At 41.0% G+C, this 23,255-nt stretch overlaps 1 protein-coding gene across 1 annotated transcript in view; it reads left to right on the forward strand.

Annotated features, from left to right (window-relative positions):
• The first annotated feature begins 4,595 nt into the window (after positions 1–4,595).
• LOC124170800 (MOXD1 homolog 2-like) overlaps positions 4,596–23,255 on the forward strand; it is a 969,195-nt gene continuing 950,535 nt past the window's right edge. The window contains exon 1 of the mRNA XM_046549766.1: positions 4,596–5,119. The gene's annotated coding sequence lies outside the window, so the exon portion shown is untranslated. The remainder of the gene's footprint in view (positions 5,120–23,255) is intronic.

The following is a 23,255-nucleotide window of genomic DNA, read 5'->3' on the forward strand; positions in this document are numbered from 1 at the left end:
GCAAATCACTGGCTCTCGGCAACTTATAACGAGATATTGAATCAATTAGTCAGTGCCATTCGGCTTAATCTGGCTCAACCACCCATCATCGTTTCCAAGTATCGCCTTCTGCGATGACTACGTCTAAACGATCAAGCCTAGACGACGGCGAATCTTCGTGCGGTGAGCCATTGACTTAGTTCTGTATCATTACATCCAATTTACGCAGTAGCTCTCTGAAGACTTGACACTTCCCAAGCAAATTGCTACGGTGAATTCCACTTAGGGTTCCAATCAGTTTAGGTTCTTATAACCTTCTACTCATTAGGGGGTGTATCGTCCAATAAAGAGACAACACCCTAACAGAAGCTTAGGAAAGTACTTGAGCACTTTTACAGACCAATTGCCAGCGTTCCAACTTTTTTAGATAAAGCTCGAGTACTCAGGTGAGATTCACTGCAGGTTTGAGTCTTGACCGTAATATTGAATACCACTCAGTTTCAGAAAGACTATAATGTGTAGTAAGGGATAACAAGAGTTGCGGACCCTTAACCCTCAATTAAGTACGGGGGTTTTCCAATGACACAAATCCTCTAAATTGAGTTCTTATTAAATTCAATTGCATAGAAAAGTGATATAGTCAGTGTAGCCTAATATTGACACGTAAAATTTTACTTATCGTTTTAAAAATATTTAAAATTTTTGGAAATAATACGTTTTTTACTTCTGTTGAAGTGGGATATTAAAAAAACATTCTACTTTTTTCTGAGTCTCCGATATCTGGTACACACCTTTAGTTGTTTTTTAGACCTAATTTTCTTCCTAGCCTACTGCAATATCAGCAAAAATGCCTCGGAACTTTTACAATAGTTCCTAGAGAAATCGGTAGGCACTCAGAGGGTCAATATACATTATTTATTTAGCTTGTATCTCAATTCGCTTGTTTGCAGAAGTAGTGTCATTATATATCATTCAACCAATCTGCTTACGAGTATCGCTAAAGATAGCATAGATTTCTCAACTGTATGGACGTTTGCGAATAGATATTTGAATGCATAATTTAGGATGAGAGGAAAACTTTGAACATCATTTGAAGATGTTAAAATTAGATGTTATGTTTTCACAGCGCACGATGATAGTACACTTTTCTCGGTATTACCCTGGGTAAGATTCTCCATTTTTACCAGCGTTTTGACACACGACTCTTGTAACATTCTGTCGTCTAAAACCATTTTGTTTTACGGATGTAACCTGTAATTACCCAAGCTAAAAGTTGTAGAACATAACCAACTATTTAATGCTCTAATACCCAGTGATTTTTACAGTTATTCAAAGAATTACTTATTTCTGGGCATCACTAATGGCGCGATGAATATTAAATAAATGAGATACGGTTAATTATAACGTGAAGCGCTGCTTTCATCTCAATTATTCATCGAAAATATATCCGGTCCACGTTTCCATAGCCTACCTTCACCCTGTGACCAGAGCGGTTGGATGGTTTTTATTATTTTATTTCCGCGGAACCGAATTTCCCAAGTTAGCGTCGGGGCGAATCGGAGTAAATCCCCTGCTGCGGGAAGAGTCGAGGCTAACAAATGGCCACTAATCTAATCTTGTGGGCGTTTGTAAGTGCGAACGAAAGACCATTCGCTCGGGAAAGGAGAAGGGGAATCGGAAAAAAATCCGCGTTAACCCTTAAAACGTCGACCTTTTGGGATGGGTATCGGGGGTTAAACGCGAAGATATTCGACTGCCTGCCAAAGAGACCAAAGGCAAGGCTACTTCCAACTTTGGTGTGGGATTGAATTGTACAAGGAGACTGCATGGAGTAGGCCCAATTCCGTCTCTTTGAAGGCTGATTTCAGCTGCCACTTCGATCGTATTTTAACCGGCTTTCAAAAATGTCCGCAGAGCGGTGATGAGTGCAATGCGATTCACTTTATTCCAATATTTTACTGTATGATGTTTTCATTTTCAACGAATAACATTGAGCTTTTATGGATTTGATAGACCACATCATTATCTATATAGATTTCGATTAACAAGTTAATCACACTTCATTTCTCCGTTAAATGCGGATCGCTTTGTCCTTCGGTGACGCGAGTGGCGAATTATGTTAAACTCCTTTAAATGCTCAGTCGTTTACAACGCCAAGGGGACTGCATAGAGGAGACCTTGCATAGAGAGCTGATTTCTTTTACCACTTCCGTTGCATTTTAATCGGTTTTCAAAAATGTCCGCATCGCGGTCATTAGTGCGATGCGATTCGCTCATTTCCATTATTTTGAAGCATAATTTTTTTATTGTAAGAAAAGACTTCGAATTAGATAAATCACATCATCATGTATTCATATTTCGGTTCGGTTCACACTGTTAATTATATTTCATTTCCCCGTGAAACTGGGATCACTTAGTCCATCAGCGACGCGAGTGTCAACTTTTGTAAATCCATTTAAATGCGCCGTAGTTGACAACACCAAGGGGAATTTATAAAGGGGGCCCAATTCCATCTCATAGAAGGCTGGTTTCGGTTGCCACTTCGGTCGCATTTTAATCGGTTTTCAAAAATGTCTGAGGCACAGTGACGAGTACAACGCAATCCACTTTCATCCAATATTTTGCAGCTTAACGTTTTTCATTGCGAGAAGTAGCATCGAAAAGTTATGAATTTGATAAATCACATCATTATGAATATAAATTTCGGTTAACTGAGCATCCGTTAATTACGTGAGGGGTTTAGGGGGGGAAGGGGTCAAGCCGATTCTCACCCAATCTGACGTTGGGGAGAGGGGAGATCCAGGCAAGTATCACGTATTTTTTTCTGAAAGACACGGCGGAAAATTGTGAGAAAACTGTGTGAAATTGAGAGAAACGTGTTTCTCTATTAGTAGAAATTAAACAAATTTAATTACGATGGAAATCTATTAAACAAACCCAACGCAATGAAGCATAGATTAACGAATAAGCACTAAAAATACACGTTTAAAAGAATTTCACGTGGGATTGGAGGGAGGGGCTCGAGCCAAATCTGACGATATCTCACTAAGCAGTGACACACGATATCTCAATTCCAAAAATCCAAAATTCCAAAAATAGCCAAAACCATCTCACGTAATTAATTTAGCCTTTTATAGTATTGTATGGTATTTGAAAGAGGCGAAAGACAGTTGAGGACATTTGCGCCATGAGGGAAGGGTAGGTGAGAAAGGGTGGAGAGAAACCCGGCGTCAGCATTAGCCTGCTCCTAACGAAAGGCGCCAAGGGGACCACGGCTTAATGTTCCATCCAACGGACGGAATGTTGTCCTTGAAATGTCCTCCAAACAACATTTAATCAGGGATCAGGCAGTCTCTGAAAATTTTCTGCCACCGCCGGCATTTGAACCCGAGCCTACAGGGTGGGAAGCCAACACTCAAGCCACCACACCAACCCGATCCCCCATAGACTTCTATGCACACCGCAAAGATATAACATATGGATGGACACTGTGAAGCATAATTATATCACATGGACACATACGACTTTTATTCGGTCCTCATTTTTAGTATAAACATGCATAAAAAATAAGGTAATGTTCACATTGAAAAGCGGAGTTTGTCCAGCACTGAATACTTATCAGGAAAAAATATTAAAAACAAGGATTACACACGAAATTAAAACTTTCATTTGAAAATAACTTAAAAGGAAACGGTAGTGGAGAGCATTACGGCAAGAAATGGAAAAGAATACAGCGTCAAGATTTCTAGCTATAACTTCCACAATAATGGGTTAAATCCAGCAAAACACGGTCAAAAATAAAGAAAATAGGTTTCACTGGCATTATCAATCAGAAAACATGCCAATAAAAGCTAAGTTCGAAAGATAATAACAAAATATAAAGCAGCTCTGCAGCGGCGCCGGAAATCCAACGACGTAACTAAATTCGAAAATCCATATGAGGATTAATGAGCTAAACCCTTAATAATACCTTATTACCCCATTGACAATCGAATCACTTTTTCCGTCTGCGACGAAAGTGGTGACTTTTGTAAACTCACTTTAATCCGCGGGGGATGACAACACATTTAGGGCCAGTATTTTAATGTGTGGTTAGCGTTAACTGGAACATGATACAGCCATAGCTAAGCAGGTGAATGTTAGCCAGTAACAATAAATGAATTTCATAATAACGTTTCGTTAAACTTATCATCTCAAACGCAAGGATTGGATTGTTCAATTTTTTCCAATCCAGTTTATTCAATACTCCTCAAAAATTTAGTCAGAAATTGTAAAACCAGCCCTTAGAGGACGACTTGAGGATCCTATTTTGTAAAATTCGTGGAATGGTGTACGAAACAGTGCACAGGGTATGGTGTCGTCGATGAGGATTGTAGTCATGGTTGGTGGAGGGGGTTGAGGTACACGCGGTCGCGGTGAGGGAAATGGAGGGGCTGACGTGTTGGAGGAGGGGTAATAAAGATATCAGGCGGAGGAGGGGAGGGAGTTAGGCTGAGGATGATAGGGGAAGGGCGATCGGGAGGAGGAGAGGTCGCGTGGTGGGGTGGGCGTCGGAGGGGAGGGACGACTTGGAGGGGAAGTGTGGAGAATCGTCGGCGAGGGCCGGTTAGTGTTCGGCCGAAGGCGGACCAGGGAACTTCGGCGTCAGTCGAGAACGGCATCGCAGGCCGATTCCATCGACGGTTCCTGACTCGTGGGAGGGTCCCGAGGTATTTTATCGGCGACCGCAGCGTCCAACTCGTGGCGAAGAAAACCCCGACGGGGTCCTTTCTCTCTTCCGGACGTGAACGGTGTTTTGTGATCAAGAAGTGTGTCCTTTCCTACCCATAATATCCTCCACCAAACCAAGGATCCCAACAGGAGAAAAAAGTGATTCTTACCCGCTTCCCTCACGGGAGGAAAGTAAATAATCTTTCCGAGAGGGATTAGAATTGGTGGAAGGGAAGAAAAAAAAGTTTTGTGCCAAGTTTGTGATAAGTTTTGAGTTCCTCCACCCAAGTGAAGAAGACTAAAAAAGAGTGTTCTACGTGCCCCTTTCAAGCAAGTGTTCTTCGGAGGAAGTTCTTATTACCTCTCTGCGTCCATCTACTTGAATATAGTGACTCAAGCGCATTGGTCGGATTCTATCATGGCAATTTAGGTACGTGTCATATTTTTTCTTCATCATCTTTTCCCCTAGTGTCCATCAGCATCTTTTTTCATTTACATTCTCGTCCACCTTTCGAGTCCGCGGGCGTGAATAATAAATAACTTTTAGACTTCCGGTCGCACTGGAGATGGGAGAAGGACCTCGTAACGTAACGGGAGAAAAAAGACGAACAACAGAGCATCTATTTGTTGTCGTAGTCGCGTCAACACGTAGCCGGGGGGAGATTACTTGTTGAAGTTCATCGCGGATGCGGAATATAAAACTTTCAACTCTGCAACTATTATCAGTCCCATTTTTTCTTCCTCCGTCTTCATTCGACGCTTTTCGAGGGATCACGATAAAAAAGGCTCACGAGGCCGAGTAACTTTTCGCCAGAGAGGCAAAAGCAACCCCCCACTGTGCACAGGAGTGTCGGTCCGCGGAAACTTAGGTCCTCAAGTTTGTTATGCGAAAGTTTTTCGCTGCATGTTTTCGGGTGGAGGGTTGATCTTCGTGGGGGGTGTGGTTGGAACACCGTCGCCGTATTGTATGAATTCAAAAAGATCGATTCGAAAACGTCCAATGGGTCAAATTCCGTAAAAAGCTAACCTTGTCACCCCAGTCTCCGCGGGAGCCGAATCCATTTTCAAGTCTTCCGAACGTCTTGAGCAGGAGTTTTAAGGTCCGGAAATGTCTCCGACACATTTTTTCGACGTCTATTCCATCGCGGAAGGCATCGAGAACTTCTTTTTTCGTCCAAAGCTCAACAAAGAGAGCAGGTCGCGACACGGAGGGGATCTGATGCTGATGGGTGTCTTCAGGCTCACCTCTGTGACCGAAGCCTTTTATCCTGGGCGGTTCGCATGAGGCGACCCGCGTGGGAACTTTCGTGGATTATGAACGTGTGTTTGTCTTTGGCCCGCGAATATCCCACGTGACTCCCAGCACAGCAGTTCCCTTCGTGGAGAGATCATAATAGAGGGAGGATAAGAGAAACGGAACGCGGGAAGCACTGGTCTCTTTTTCGTATTTACTGGAAATCAGCGCGATCTCCGAAAGCGAGTGAAATGGAGGCGTGGTTATAAACTTCCGGTGATGTAGATTCGGGTCTTTCGGGAAAGGACGGCCCGGCTGGTGATGTGTTCGCGCTGCGCTTAGCACAAAGGCGATGCCGGCGTTTGCGGCCAATGTTACACTGGCGAGTCGTGGTATTCGGCAAGTGATGATTAGCGGTGAGGTTTGGTTGTTACACGATCGTTACTTCAATAACACTTGCGGATGACTCCGTGAAAGTTAACCGATGGCTATTTCGTGGTTTTTCTTAAAATCAGTGATTAGTAATGAGCTCGGTTTACTTATGCTATGTTGGTTATATAATCGATAATGATTGCGAGTGGGTTGAATTTACTGTTTTGGTGGTCTAGGCCAATGCCGTATTCACACATGTGATATTATCGAACCGGTCAGCGAAATTACTAAAATAGTGGCGAACTGGATGAGGAGGGAAAATTTGTATCTCGTTGGCGACTAATGATTCATCTGAGATATCTGATCGCTTCTATCATTATTGAAAGTAGCAGACGAGCAAACAGCAGTTAAGCAGTCCGTTAGATTGAAATTTTAATTCTTTGGTGATTGTCATTTCTGCTTTATAATTTCGAGGCACCTGTAAGCAACGCATAATTATCGATCGGTGATAAAGAAAAAAAACCGTCAACGTCTTGCCATCTCTCTTAAATTCTCTCCAAGATCGCTTTTAATACGCATGTAAAGTATAACTTTTTTAACGGATTTCATTATTATTCCAAACATTTGGAACGCTTTACGTTATCAGTAACAAACGAAAAGATGGTGTCGCACAAAAGCTTTTCTTGACGATCTACATGCTAAATTTGACACATCTTTTATCATAACGACAATGAAGACTTGAATTAAACTATTCCTCTCGAACGTAGACGCCAATTCGTGCGAAAAAAATAAACTTTAAGTCACACTCCCACCCAGTTCTTTATTCCAAATTTTATTTCCCCTTCATTCGGCGATTTCCGCATCTCACAAGGGGTCCACGGCGTAAGGGGGAGCGTAAAAAACTTTTCTCCCATTCATCGAGTCCGCGGCAGAGGAGACTGACTCTAAGAGCCCGCGGAATTCTCCTCAACCCACGCCCGCTAGGCGGACTCACATCTCGGGAACGGCTTTTTTATGTATTCACTTAACTCGTCCTGCCGCCTAGCTTATGCCATCGGTCGCAGCGAAAGGTCTCCCCGCCGCATCAGGAGTGGAATCGCACGGGTTTTTCTAGTTCTGCGCCGCTTTTTTACGCGACGATCTCACCACACATGTTTTTCGTAGGTCGCGGGATGACGGTTTAGTGACTAGCGCCTCATGTGAATCGGAAATTTACCGTGGAACCGACTATTTCTCCAATATATTTGACCCTCACCGTAGTAATAAACAGGAATACTTAGTGTATATTGTTTACCGACCACTCTAGAGTGTTCATTTAACCTTTCTACGTGTCTCTGTATCAGAGCAGCCCACCTAACCGACCTTTTCTCCGCGTTTATGACGCAATAAGGAGCAGAACTAATGTATGTATAACTTAGTTTTTTGCTAACCTGTCTAAAGCATTCATAAAAATAACTTTCTACGCGTGCCACTACCATAACAACACTCGTGACTGAACATTTTTCCGAAAAATGTGATCTGACTCCAAGTAGAAAACATAACTATGTGATACTTATCGAACTGTATCTATCATACACGCAGTCACATGACTAAAGGATAATAAATGATATTTTGTAATTATCACCTTTAACCATTTGATTTTTTTACATTTCATTCTTCTCCGGCAGGACTCAAACCCGCTACCTTCGGAATGGCAACCACGGTTTTTAGCATAGCCACCGCCTGCGTAACTCGGTAACCGTGGTTACGTCATTATAATTGTAACAGCGCTTGGCGCTAACTACCGCACCCATTAGCTGCGAAATGTAACCTAGCCGTGTTAACGAGCGGAAGATGACCGTAGTGAAAATAAGGAATAAACTGTGAATGCATATGTGTTCCTTTCCACAGCCCAAACCCATGGAGACCTCTCATCCTTCTCCAACCTTCCCCCACCTTAATATGAGCCTTGTTTTTTGGGGCTCCACAAACTCGTTGTTTTCCTCGGGGGGCTTTTTCCGAGCATTGAGTGTGGGAAACCTCGGCGAGGAGTCGTCATCGCGGAGGCTAGCGCCGTTGCCGCTTGCGGTGGGTTCCGGAGGCTCGCCTCTCAGCCCCGACTCCTCGGCGGTCCTTCGGATACATTTCCATCGCTGGAAGAAGGGTGGGTGGATGCCATGGTATCGCTCTCAAAAGGATGAAAAAAGGTGCTGGGGAGGGTAAAAGAGATCTTACCTAAACGACCGTAGAAGCAGGGTAGTGAGAAGGGAATAATGGTACATGTCTTTCCACGGCCAGCGCAGAATGGGAGCCCTTTCAAACTGGGAGCATAATCCTCCGGCAGGATTGGTTGCAAAGGCGGACAAAGGAGTAAAGCTACCTTTCTTGGAGACCCACCTGCGAAAAGCAAGAGTGTTCTCTTTCTGCGTCTTATCCCCGTGTGAGGGTCGCCTTCGAGTATTCCACGTTCTTTCGGGCCTCAATGGGGACGCGTCAAAATCTTCGACGGGGGAGGGCCTCACGCTTTTACGCAAGGGCGCCCGTTAAGTGCTTCGGCAGGGAAAGAGGCAACTGATGGCGGGGGCTTCCGGGGTTGTGGATGCCCGGCCTCTCCGGCCGCCGTCGTGCGCCAAAGAGTTATGCCGCCGACCCGTTGGTCCTTTCCGGTGCGCGGCCGTCCAAAAGGCGTATAGCCTACCACCAATCGTGCGCACCTCAAATTTCTCATTAGGAGATTTAAAATTTATTTCTTTTCCGTATAAATACTTATTAATTGATCGTTGAATTCCAGGTTGTTGTCCTAGTTAGCGGTGATGTGAAGAAAACGATTAGTGGATGAGAGATATATTGTTTACAACATAAACCAGAGAATGTATTTCGGCAATACTGCTAGAGACCATAGGCATACCCAACGAGGGGCAGAGGTGGCAGCTGCCCCCCCCCCCCTTTAGAAGCAAAAATCGCAAAAGTCTTTCAGCAAAATCAGTACTGAATCGAAAAGGAAGTAATCAACAAATTTTTTTTAAACCCATGAACAATGATATGTGTTAGTATAACATATGAAACTAAATTAAAACTATTTTTTCAAGGAAAGAATCTCTTAAACTAATAAATCGATGTTAAAATTTTCTTAAAATGTTGGTTTCATTCACCTTTTCCATGCTAAAGTGTCACTTGACCCTAGACCATGGCTTGCCCCCGCCAGTTATGATCCTGGGTACGCCCTTGCTGGATTCATTAAAAAATCGTAGTTTTTTATTACTCAGTGCACATGATTGTCTCCACAATGCCTTGTCGGGGACTCTACTTCGTGTTCGTTGATATTTTTTGGTTGGAATGTGGCTGTAAATTTGACTTAAAATCCCATTGTTTGAAAAATATTTTTCTTTCGGCAATTTTGGAGTCGATGTCGTGAGTTTAAAACAAGTATGTCATCAGAAAATCAGACTGGTTTTGCGTGTGAGATTAGTGATTTTTGGGGGAGTATACATAGTATATCGTTGAACTCGAAAAATTGAAGGCTCATAATTATTCTGCTGACTTTCTTTGTATCACCTCATAAATTTTTAAGCGTGAATTGCTTAAGAGCGACGGAAAATATCATAATTGTTATCACCTCCAATACACCCTTATGTAGTAACGGTGTACAAACAGCGATAATAGCGTCATTTAGGGATATATAAAACGGGCTAGATCAACCTTAACTCAACACTGTGCCTCATTTTCCCCTCAATTCAAAGCTCGCAGGTAAGATTTTCGGCTTCATAGCAAGGGGTTTGGTTGTGCGTTTATGTTCTTATGGCTTATCTCCTGCTAGTATTTGTTGGCACCTGTTTGGGTTGAGTAAAGTATTTTAGTGTTATTCCATGGAATCGTAGTTTTATATTACTCGGTGAATATATTGTTTCCACCAACTCCTGTAAGTGAATCTACCCTTTGTTCAATGAGATTTTATGTTGATAAGTGAACTTGTGGAGATATAGTGCGGTTTTTTCTCGTGCGACGTAAATAATTGGGGTCGAATGTCTATGATATGTGACTTGTTGACATAAAACCTCCCGAGTTTAGGAAAAATATTTGTGTTCGTAAGTGAATTACTTCAATTGTCACATAGAGGCACAGACTCTTTACTATCCTCCTTTTTCAACGAGATTCTATATGCTTCGGCATCCCCCTTCTTGCATCTTGATCTCATTCCTAGGTAAATATCCTCATATTCTTGTCGGAGGTTTTATCATGTGGCATGGCCAAGTTTATATTTGGTCGAGCAGTGATTTCTGGATTGTTCTATGTTTGTAGGGTAAAAGTTTCGAATTCATCATTGAATCAAGGCCCTTGTCTGGGAATCATCGCGCGAAAACAACGTCAGAGGGAAAATTTGTGTCTTTCCAACCGAAAAATCCGACATAAACACGAGCGTGCAATCAGTAACGACTCTTATTCGCGGCAAAAGCCTCTGCGATGTAGTCGGCAAAGACTGGAAGCGCTTCTTCAATCCACCACGTGTCTTTGATCTCCCCTTTATCTTTTCCTTATCCCCACTCTATCTTCTACTCCTTCTTTCCCTGACGGGGACATCCGTGTCGGGAACTACCTCGTCTGGTTCCCTCTGACGAGCAGTCCGCGAATTACCGCGCAGGTTCAAATTCTTCGGAGGGGGGGAACTGGCGCTTCTCATTTGGCATTTGTTTACCGCGCGGGCATCAGGATTCGCACGTGGGTGGGTTGCTGTTGATGGCTTTGTTGGTTTTGGCGACAAAGGGAACCGGGTGAGCCATTTCCTAGCAACCGCCAACCATGGTTCCCCCCTCCCTACCCGATCTCATTTCGGATGTGCGGGAAATAAAACAATCCCCCAACCCACCTCTAGTCTCACGCCTTAGTTCGTCCTGGCGCCACCTGAGGTTTTGGGCGCTTCATCTTAAGGCCGCTTCCAGGCAACAAAAGGGGATTTAGATTGTCACCGCACATGCCGTTTTGTGTACCGTGAAGTGGTTTTCTTGCTTTCGGGGTTGGAATTTCCGCGTAAGTGAGCTCTGATTCTCTCCTCTCACAGCGCCCATGTTTTTCGTCTCCAACACTGTCTTCGCCCACGATTCGTGTTGAATAAGCAAAGTTTATTACCTCGCGGTAACCTTTTATCGGGTCGCGCTCGGAAGGAAGACGTTTGTGTCGAGTTGGTTTTGATTGAAAGGTAGTTCTCCTCTCTGTTTGTATTGCGTGGGTCGTTATATTAGCGGCAGTAGACGAATTCCGAGAGTTACGCATTTAAAGGGGGATTTTAATATTTGTCTTCGTATTATATCGTTCTGAAAGTGTTCATTCGTCCTACTAAGCGGTACACACGCCGATATTCTTGCGTGCTAAATTGTGAAATCAATTTTGCAAAGTCAATTTCGTGCCATTGTAAGAGGGAAATGAGAGAGCCGATTTAATGTTAAGGGCAGGAATACGCTTAGTTGCACTGAGGCCCAGATTGTGTTCTTAAGGAATAATTGGGTGCCAAAGAACGAATGCTTTCATTTAGAGGTATGGAAGCACAATGGCATTTATGTTTCCATGTAACTCATAATGGAAAAATGGACCTTGTAACGTTTGTGAAATGTGTAGGATTTCATTCATGGATAGTTGAGAATTTATTTCTCATTTCATGAGCCTATGCTACGGTCTGGGCGGATGTGTATGCTATGGATTTTTAGCCTTAGAAAATATGCTAAAATCTGGTCTCATTTTTAGAGTATTTGGTTATATTCTTCTGAAATTTCTTCGAAGCATCTGCTGTAACATGTTTCATATGATAGGTTGGTGCTTATTTTTGTTTTTTTTTTATGAAGCACGGTATATTTTTATTCCGTAACTAAAACTCATATAAAAGCTTTTCGATAAGTGTATAATCTATCGCCCAGTTTTCTTAAAAATGCCTTATGGGAATGCTATTACGCCTCCATATTCTCCACATTATCTTCACCGGCCCTAAAAAATATATATACTCATTCATTGAAAATATCCATTGACCCATTCTCACCTATGCGTATTGCTCGTGCTTGTCCGTCTCTAGTATCTCCTGAGAAATAAAATACCAACGTTATTCATTTTATTCCCCGGACTTCTTCCGTATTAACGCGTGTTCACTCTTCTGCATGCTGCTCGCGAGCTCCCCCGCTTGTCAAAACTTAATCAAAAGAACACTCTTATATCTTTTTTCGGATTTTGAAATTCAAACCCCTCTCCGTCGAAACAGTGGTCGCCAATGAAATGCCATGCCGTGGTTGAAGCCTTTTCCTATTCACTTCCGTATGAGAAACGGTGGGTCCAATCATATTCGGCAGCGCTTTTTGGGGGTTTAATTATGCTTCATTGCCCTGCTCCATTCATTACTCCCACCCTCCATGGTCCCTCGCGCCAGGGGTCCATGGTGCCGAGTGTACAGTCTTGCTAGCGATGTGAGTTGAGGATCGGCGCGCGTGGCTTAGTCCTCGCTCAGCACTCTCGGGGAAATGCGATCCTCATGTAGTCCTAGAGGCTGGTGGCCCGAGCATGAAACCTGTCGCCACCCAGGAGTTTCGAACATATTTTTCGTTCCATTTAACCTGATAGCTTCGTTTTAAAAGCCGAAATAATACCCACCAAATAAATAAGATACCCGTAAATACATTACCGCGACTCAAAGCATTTAAGAATAACCACAGTCGTTGGTAGAGGATTTTCCGATTGTTGAAGTAATGTTTACCACGAAATATTGCCTGGATGGACCTCGAACCCGCGGCTTCTTTACTCCAGGGCGAGGACTTTACCCCGTTGCCACTGAGACTGGCGAAGTGTTGGATTTTAGTTACTTGAATTTTGTTTATTTCGTTTGGTATAGTTTTTTGAATGTTAGATATTACCTACATTTCGATTTTCTATGGTAGAAAGTGATAACGCTTAAAATTTCCGGAGAAAAGTCGGGAGATACATGAAATGTTTTTCGTCTACTAATGGCCGAGAAATAATCAAATATAAATGCGCGTTTTAAGATATTTTCGGAGTTAAATTTTCCGAATTCCGGCGAAAAAAGGGCTCCTCTACACGACAAAATGGTTGCCAAAACTCTGAATTCAGAAGGTTTTATCGTAGTGAGCCGTAACTGTAATTTACGCAATTTTTCGCGATTTTTATTCCCGCTTTCAAGAAAAGCACTACTAGAACTTACTAGCGTTACTAGAATTTTTTTTTGGTTCATAATGTGAATTTTAGTCATTACAATTTCTTCTTATTTTTCATGAGTTCGTTAGCGTATCTTCATTTTTTTTGTATAAGGTAATATTTCATGGTAAACATTACTTTTACAATTGGAAAATCCTCTCTCAACGACTGAGGCTATTCTTAAATGTTTTGAGTCGTGGTAATGTATTTACGGGTATTTAATAAAGAAAAATCGTTTGAGAATTAATGCCATTGCTGGTTGCAGCGAAAGGCGGGGATAATTTCTCTTTTGATAATATATGTGGCATAAATTCGCCGTTTCCATGTACATAATAGCAATGTTGAAAGAATAAAAGCCTCTGTGGCAGTGAGAAGGCTAGCGGAATAGCTCCTTGGCGATGCGTGAGTGACCCCTGTGACTGTCTAGCTATTTTTCGTGGCTATTTATCAAGAGATGATCATGGGGTGTAGACAGCAAATTTTGGTCAAAGTTGGTATGATGGAATGCTTGGTAATAAAGTCGCAAATGTAATGTATCCCGTGCCACGATGCCTATGTGTGGAGAAATTAGTTTCATTTTCACGCTCACAATCCGTTCCCGTCCAAGGGGCCCTTCGCATACGGGCCTAGTACTAAGGCGGCTACCGGTGAGACCACTGAAGGGTGGCCGGCGTACCGGACGGTCCGTCTCCGATGTGGTGGGTGGGATATGATAGACAACTGGAGATGCGTTTGGGAATCATATGCTTGATTAATATCTCAATTTTCCTTTGCCATAGATATTATTAATGAACGACCAATATTAATTGGCCAATGGTAGAAATGCATCCCTTTTCTTCTTTCAAAGAAAGTTGCATACCTACCGTTTTTCATCGATGCGATTCTTTGCAGATCATCATGTTATAAAAACTTTAATAACACATCCAATATCTTTTGAAATGAAACGGACCTGAGATCAAAAAACCGGAAATAAAATTAAGCATAGAGTAATGTAGTTGGCAGCTATTACTATGGATCGACTTCCAGAGGTGACATTTTATATTGATTTCGTCATTAAATAATATATAATTTTTATTGATTTATTTTCTTCTTTGTGAGCAGAAAGACTTGGTAGTTGCTGTTTTCAATTAATTGCGGTGCTCATGTGAGGCAAATACGAGAGATATAGTTGGTTTTAAGTTCTTCTTCCCAGTTATGTGTATAAAAAAATGCTAGATTAAAGGTTCTATGGTATATTTTTTACGCTTGTCATGGGCCAATGCACTGCATTGTTATCTTGAGGAGGTTAGGGATTGAGAGAGTCAAATGCAAAAAATTTGGCTGCTAAACGACTTGGAGAATAAAAATGCGACGATCGAGATTTTTAGGCGTTTTGAACGTAATATTAGTTGAACCTTCCAAACGAATTTGTTTTTTTCGCTCTGAATAATATAGAACGGCCATTTGTAGTCCCCACTAAGTCATGTGTATGTATGTTAACCTCAATTTTATTGAAAATTCGTGGATCAGGAGATTCGAGGTACGAAAAACATGTCGACTCAGCCATAGGGTCCTTCCTTTCACGATATTTCCCGAACCTCCCGCACGGTGTAGGTGTGAACCATATGTTGTTAAGCATCCGTTAGGATGAGGCACAATGGTCTTTATTGGGGCGGAATTGACACTATCTGGCCCGTGCATAAACTCAACGCATCACTGCGGCCCCCGTAAAGAAATTATGGGTCCGAGAAATTTGACACCTTATACGACGCCGTAAAATATGGTGGTGAATATGCGTTGGCAAGGATGTTGCCCCGTGTGGGTATTTTTCCATTCTTTCCTTCGCTTTTACTATTTTTTAGGCGCAATGTAAGCAAAGTGGAGGAGGATACAGTCTCGCGGATCAAGGATATCAGCTCAAAGCGCTAAAGAAGTTGGTTCTTTGTCTGACAGTGATAGTTCACCGTCATTGTAACAAGGTCGATCACCTAGAACCGTAATAGCTATTTATTTAAATTTTGCGCTAAAGCGTAAGGATAGGTTAGCGACGACGGAGAAAAATCTTTTCATTCCTGCCATTCACGTGCAAGTAAGTCAGCTTAACCTTAACTTTAACCCTCTTTGTACCAAAGATCCATGTATCGGATTTTTCTGCACTGGCGTTAAGAGTCACGAGTGATAGATTAGCTTGAGCGTTGATGGGATTTATAATAATAATATTTCCTTATATTATTCATCCAATATCCTAGAAAAATGTAACCAACAATTAATTCAATTTTAGTGGAATAAAGAACCATCGCATAGATATCTAATAGAAATGTAATGTTTTTTCTTCATAAATTGACAAAAAATTCTTAAATTTACGCTGGCACTTTTCGCTATTACTATCCAATTTTGGTGGAACAAAGACGATTAAGAAAAGGTTGTTGCATTATTTTCATGATTTGGTATTAATCGTAAAAGTTCTGGTTCACTTACAAGTTTAGGGAGATCCTTTCAATGTGGGAGGGAATCGCTAGCAACAACGATTCACACGAGGCAAATAAACAAGGCCAAAGAGTCGGGAGATAGCGGCGACACGCTGGGAAAGACCCAGTGACGTTATTAATTGATCTGGGATATAGTTAACGCCATCGATTTTTCGTCACAAATAGCATGATAACTTGGCGACGGATCAAAAAACGGAAAAATTTGGATCTTTATATTTTTTCAGGCTAAACAGTGATAAAAAATGGTGAAATAATCCCTCAGGTACAAAGGCGCTTTATCTAGCTCTGTGGTAACTTAAAGTCGAGCCCTGTTTTAGTAACGCCAGCCTGGGTTTTTATTTTGATATGAGAAGTCAAGGTAATAATTACAAATTGATTCCATGAAAATGTATGTGCCTACTCATACTTTTATGGGTGTATTTATTAATGAAAATTAAATTTTCCACCCAAATTAGGAAAAAATGAAAACAAGGCTATTGGTGATCTGTGAAAGTTCACGGAGACTCAATTTGCCATTTCAATAAGTTAAATTCCCAGAATCCCTTTGTCGCTCTTGCTTATATCTACCTTGAGGGTGCCCCAATATAATTTTTAATTTAGTAGAAGGTCGTGTGCCACAGTTTCTGGGGAGAGATTCTTTGAAATGCCTAGCCATTTATTCAGCATATTATCAGAAAAATATATCATGAAGCCTTTAGCAGCCTTCTTTTTTGGTTAGGTATATTGAAACCAATTTTGAATGTATTCAGTATACATAAATCGTCTACGTCGGTGTAGCGATCATGACTTTTGATTCCGATGGTAGATATGGATTACTTAATTCGCTTTTTGGATGGTATACCGATTTTATTTGGTTTCCCGATTGCCCTGTATCAATCGACTTTCGAGTGATCGTATTGCAGTTGATGGTCGATAAATTTTTGATAATAACTGGATTTTCGGTAGTTACTGATTTTTGGTGGTCAATCGAAGAGGCATATTAGCCATCAGGAACTGAACATAATAATTTTATAAATAAGATCAACGATAAAAATAACTATATATTTCGAGGGCATCCGGATGGAAGAGTAACTGCATAATTTCTTATCGCCATACTTGTGAAAACGTTACTAAGATAAAAAATGTCATTCACTACATATCTGTGAGGTGTCATTACCCGATCTTCTAAAATAGACCCAAAGTTGATACACTATCACTGAAATGGTAGGAGAATCACGTCACGGACGCCGAAGTCTGTTTTTAACTATTTTAGCCGTCGTGGCTTAAGGTAGCATCCATTGATTACGTGAGGCGTTCAAGGGGGAGTGGGCCAATCCGATTCTCACCCAATCTTACTAGGGGGAGAGAGAGGGTCCTCGCGAGTATCACGCAAATATTTTTCAATAGAAACTAATAATGAAATAGTGTCAAATTTCGTTCTAAGTAATCTTAAAAAGTATTCTTAGCGAGTCTTGCATAAATATAATTAAATACCGTGTTTTTTATAAATCCAACGCAATGAAATACATTTTAACGTAATAATGCTGAAAATACACATTTTGACCATCTCACGTGAGATGAGAGACAGGAGGTCAAGTCAAATCTCACGATATTTGACAAAGGGGAGGTCCAAAAATGGCAAAAATCTCCTCACTCAATTAATGTGCGCTACAAATGGTGAATATAGAAAAGTTCAAAGTAACAGAAGCAGGCAAAATGTAGTGGAATGACGTCCTATAAGTATCAAAATTAAAATTGAGATGGCACTTTTCCACAGGTTTATTTAAGGTACGACGCGTTTCAACCATTAGGCCATTATGAAGTAAATTGTGTCAAATAAAATCAACTTGGTAACGTCCTAACGGTTGAATCGCGTCGTACTTTAAATAAACCTGCGGAAAAGTGTCATCTCTATTTTCTTTTAATACTTATAGGGAAGCTAAGCTGCAGAAAAAAGCTACTGTATATTGGTAGCGTTAGAATAGATTGCCGATAACCTTGTGGTAAGTTCGTCAGAGGGACTTCCTGGGCTAACTATTTTGCCGTTGCGCTTGTCGGATCCGTCATTTTGACAACTAGGCCCGCCCTCGCCTTCAGGGAGATATCCTTTTCGTCCGCAGTGAAAGCACGAGAACCTTCATCAAAATGTTCGCTTTAGGGAGGAATATCAAATTCCTCATCTCGAGTCACTCTCAATGTATTCCTGCGATAGCTCCAGGGTGACTGACTATATTGTTTTGCCCACTCTGCAGGTCTGGTAATGATTTCACGTTGAAATGGTGGGAATGGCGTTGAATTTCTGAATCAACTTTTCGCGAGTATAACTATATCAAGTTATATGGCTTTCCCGCCCTGTTTGTAATGCATTGAAGTAATGTATAATAGATGAAATAATTGTCCAAGTTTAATTATTCATATGTTTTAAATACAGTAAAAATTCCTCGGAAATATATTTGGAATCAGGAGAGTACCCGAGATGAAAACTAGAGAGGGGGCATGCTATGGTCGTTCAGGTTTAAAAAATGTTTGCGAGGAAAATGTGAGTAAAACCAACATTTTGAGAAAATTACAACTGCCCTTTATTAATTAATAAAAGTATTTACTTGAAAAAATAGTTTTATTTTAGTTGCATGTCGTATACTAATATCATTTTTCCTGGATTTGAAGAGAATTTGTTGAAAACTTTCATTTAAATCTAGTCCTGTTTTTCCTTAAAGGCTCTTGTAATTTTTGCTTATAAGAGAGGGGAAGCTGCCCCCTCCTGCCCCTCGCTGGGTACGCCCATGTTTGGAATGCATAGAAATAGGACGTTGAAGTATACGTATTGACTTATTCATGCGTTACTCACATATATATTCACAGATTATATGTATTTCTTCCATATTTTTTTATAAGTACCGATAACTGCTCTCGAGATCAGCATGACATAATTAACCGTCCCACAATTACATTTAGGGTCTGTGGAGTCTTATTCATAGAGTAATGTTGGCCTTTCTTCCGTCAAGAATTGGCTAGTTCTCAATAACACCGAGGCAAATAACTTCCTTAAATTTGCTCTCCGTGAATTAACTTATCAACTTCCCAATTAATTCTTATGGCTCTCAGAATGCCTGCCACTTCTCGTCCAACTCCTAGTGTGAGTCCGTTTGAAATATGCGTGGTGTGATAAACATTGCTCAAAATAACGGTTGTGTTTAATTTTATCTGCATAATGTCAAGTAATTTCGTGCACGCAAGCATCAGAACAAAAAGGCTGATGTTTTTTGGAAATCTCGAAGGATTAATATGTATTCCAAAAAATTACTTTCTGATTTTTCTTGCTGGGAAATTTTCCATACATTGTATCGAATCTTTTGCCTTCCTCCTTAATCTATCACTGTGTCTCATGACGTTGTTAATGATGCTTGCGAAATTTTATTTTTTCCGATAATGCTCTCGTAGTTTGGCGTTTAAATCGAAGGTTGTAAGATATTTTTTCGCGCTAATTTATTTTCATTAGTTACGGCAGATGTATTTATGGAGCAGTGATTTACGTTTAGGGCATTAAATCAAGATTTTCTTTGATTCCTAAAGTAGAAAAAAAAAGGTTTGGCTACATACGAGCCAGGTGGGACTATTTTTACCACTCATATTGTGATCAAGAATTTACGAATCGAGCTAGTTCTGGTCACCCTCAGAATTTTGGCTCACATTTTTCTTGCAACATTATTATTCCGCATCAAAGATTTATCGGCAATAAACTGCGTCATTACGGTGCAGAATTTTTGTGCTAATGTAATTTTTATTTTAAACTCTTCATCGTGCTAGATAGTTCTATTTTGAAAAGCGTTAACTGTTATCGACTTCAGGTATTTCATGCGGCAAACACGACCGCAAAAATTCTAGAATTTTGCTGTTCAGCAATATTTTGACGTTGCGCTTTCCTTATGACCGTGGTACATGCACACATAATAAGTTCAGAATTGTTTTCTTCGATTTTAATTTAAGCCTCTACTCCGTTCAAGAAGTACTGAATATCTTTAGATTTTCAGCCGGCATGAGACTCTCCGCCCCAGGCTTATTTTCAGCTTGAAATAAAAGATATAAGTGTTTCAAATTCCGCATTGAGATCTCAGAGAAGGGAGAAAGGAGAAAAAAAGCAATTCTTTTTCGCCCCATTCTCGTAGCGCTTTTCTCACTTTCGGCCCGGGAAGAAATTGCTTTAATGGCACACTTACGTCCTTCAACCCATTTTGCGAAATTTATACGAAATTGTGGAATTGTGGGCGCCTCGCAGAAGAATGGCATAAAGGCAGTCGGGAGAGAGGGGGTTGGGGTGGGGGAGTTTAATCCAAAATAATTTGCATGATCGCTACACGTAGTGAGAGGTTATCGTGGTTGGGGGATCGCTACCTCCAACTCCCCCGTGCAAACGCGGTTTTATGCCGGGAACCACTCAAACCACTTGCTTCATGTGCCCTCCCCACAGTTTTTTTTACCGTAAAAATGCCGGCGATAATCGGGTTCTCGGTCTCATGGACAAGTTTCGTGTCTAAGTCACGTCGTCACGTGCTAAATGCAATCGTCACGAAGGACCAAGGATTTTGCTCGGTTTCATAAACGCCCATCACCGCCCCCTAAAGATTTTTCGTGTTTCCGACGACAGTTTTCGTCATAAAGTTATACTCGTGTTATATTTTTTCCCTCGCCAACCCGGGTATGTTATCAGTGTGACATTATGGACCTTGGTGGATATTCGCCCCCGCTGTGTTTCGGGTGATAAAGGTGAGAGTTGGCAAATTTTCGACATAACGCGCGTTTATAATCGTGTATCCGGACGTGGGCGCTCATATTCGCCTGAGAGCATGGCACGTGTTTTAAGAGCGGCTAATTCAAGAAAGGAGAGACCTAAGTTAGGTTTACGAGCGCTCCATCCGTTGTGAATGCTCGTTGAGGCGCGGAACCCAATTTAGAACTTTATGACTTTCCTGCGAATGAAAATAGAGCGGAAATGAGGTTATTCGCGCGCCATTCTTTAAATATTGATTAAGGTTTTGCCCATCCATTGTCCGTGCTCTATCGTAACGTTAGAAAAGGAGACATATTGAATCGCAACCTTTTTGCACGGCTACGTTTTTAGTCTCCGTGGGAAATATCTAGAAAATTTTAAACCTATCTTCGTTGTGTTTATATTCAATAGTTTGCGTTCTTTACGTCGTGGTACTTAAAATTGAGGAATAATGGTTATGAGTCATCGTAATTACCATATTATTTGGCGATCATATGTAAATATTATTTAGTAAACGAAAAATACGTTATTTAAAAATATAGATCATTATTCATAGAAACAACCCCGGACTAGCCAGTAGCCAGAACCTTTTACGCAATAAACCTCAAGAGCACCTTTGTCCTTTATCCCGGAAATTCAACAGAAAGAAAACTATTTACCTTGATAAGGCATTGAATTAGGGTAAAATTTGGTTCGACCTTCAAACCACTGCACTTTGGCAAATCGATTGTCAAACGGTTTTCGGTATAGGTTAATGCTTAAAGGTAGGATTACGATTTTTTGGGGCCTTTTACATGTGAAATATTGGTGTTAATTTCTAATTGTAGCAAATGTTATCGTCAATTATTTAAATCATTTTGCTTATTGAAGGTAAGCAATTTTAAGACAGGAAATAATACTTTTTTTTTACCACGCAAAGTTCTATTCTAATATAAGATTGATTTCTGTAGTGTGTGGTAAGGATAGATAAAAATATAAATATTATATTATCGATTCTAATAGTTCGTATTAAAGGAAAGGCATCTTAACCTCATTCAATATATGCTCATTTTAGGGCGATTTTATTGGAAGGGATTGAGGGAATCAGGCCATTGGGAGTGAGGAATAATGGAGTGAATTGAAGTTAAAGGCAGGGATTGATTCGTTACGTGTTCCGGGCGCGCGAGTGAGGGCGAATGGGGTTGGGAAGGGAAGCGCCGGGGCCAAGACAAGGTTACTCGTTGTCACTCTTGCTTTTTAACATGTATGCCGAGGGAACGGTGGAAAAGGCATAGTAGAGGCGGATGCAGTGTCAAACAGAAGGCAAAGTTTGTTCGGCCTTCTGACCGCTGTACTTTGATTGGTCAATCATTGAATGGTTAGCGGGCTGCGGTGGACTCTTTAGAAAAGCATTGTGATGCACGTAGAATGGGGTGCAGAGGAGCGGGGTCTCATATCTCGATGTATTCTCGAGCAAAGAAGATGGAAAATTTTGTTTCTCCTGTTTGCGTCTGAAATTGAGAAAAAATAGCTCTTTTACATATTTTTTTATATAATTCAGATTGATTAACTTTAGGGATGATATAAAAAATATGCCTTAAACTATATGTATCAATGTGAAAAATTATTTTAAACCATAAGTTTCTCAGTACAAAAAAGTAGATATTCTTTTTCTTTGTTAATTCTTTGCCTTCATCGGTTTAAAAGTTGTTAGGTTCTATAAATTTAAGTTCCCTTTTTGTGAATTAATCTATACTCTGTCCCTCATTTATTAAGACAGAAATATTTACTTATTTTTACCTATTCTTGGTCAACCCGCTTACAATTCATCGATTGTCATATTAATTTGTAAGTATGCCCAAAATTACATTATTTTCTTCTTCTAATCCCTAGCAGCTTGCCTATAATTTAGTTCTTCTCAGTATATGAAGAAATATCAAACATTATATCGCAACGTTCAGATATAACGTAATCGAAATTTTCATTGGAGATAAAAAAGTCTATTTGGTATGCTCGTGGCGAAAAAATACCTTGTATTCCCTTGCGGATTTTATGTGTTCCCGATCTGTTTATCGCACAGCAGAGGAGCAATGGGTACGTCGTATCTCACCAAGCTTTTGAGGGTTAGCTCCGCATATATTCACGTTAATCCGGGGCAATTCAAGTCAACCATTCGAGTGCGGCGGAAACGGGTGGCAAAAGTCATGGGTATAGCTACGTTAAACTTTTACGCAACAGCATTTTCGCACCATTTTTTCACCCCTTTATGGCCAAATTTTAGGACATTCGTCCACGTCAGCAAGGCCTTTGTCGGGGCGAAATTGACCGTGTTCATTAACATAAGCAACGGAATCGGTTCGCGAAATTTATATTGCAGTGCTTGCATATTTGCATCCAATTTCAGATACCGTTAGGAAATGTGTTGCTTCTGGTTCCTCTATCAGATTTACGGCCACATTTTGCACCGATCTCTATCCCTTTCTAGGTCATGGTATATTTTTGTGTATCGTTTGCATCGAACTCCAGTGGGGAGAATGAGTTCATATTTCATTCTATCTCTCCCGTGACCAGAATTTTTGCAATCCACACGAGTCCGCCCGCA

Source organism: Ischnura elegans, chromosome X (genome assembly GCF_921293095.1).
Source record: "Ischnura elegans chromosome X, ioIscEleg1.1, whole genome shotgun sequence".
NCBI lineage: Eukaryota > Metazoa > Arthropoda > Insecta > Odonata > Coenagrionidae > Ischnura > Ischnura elegans.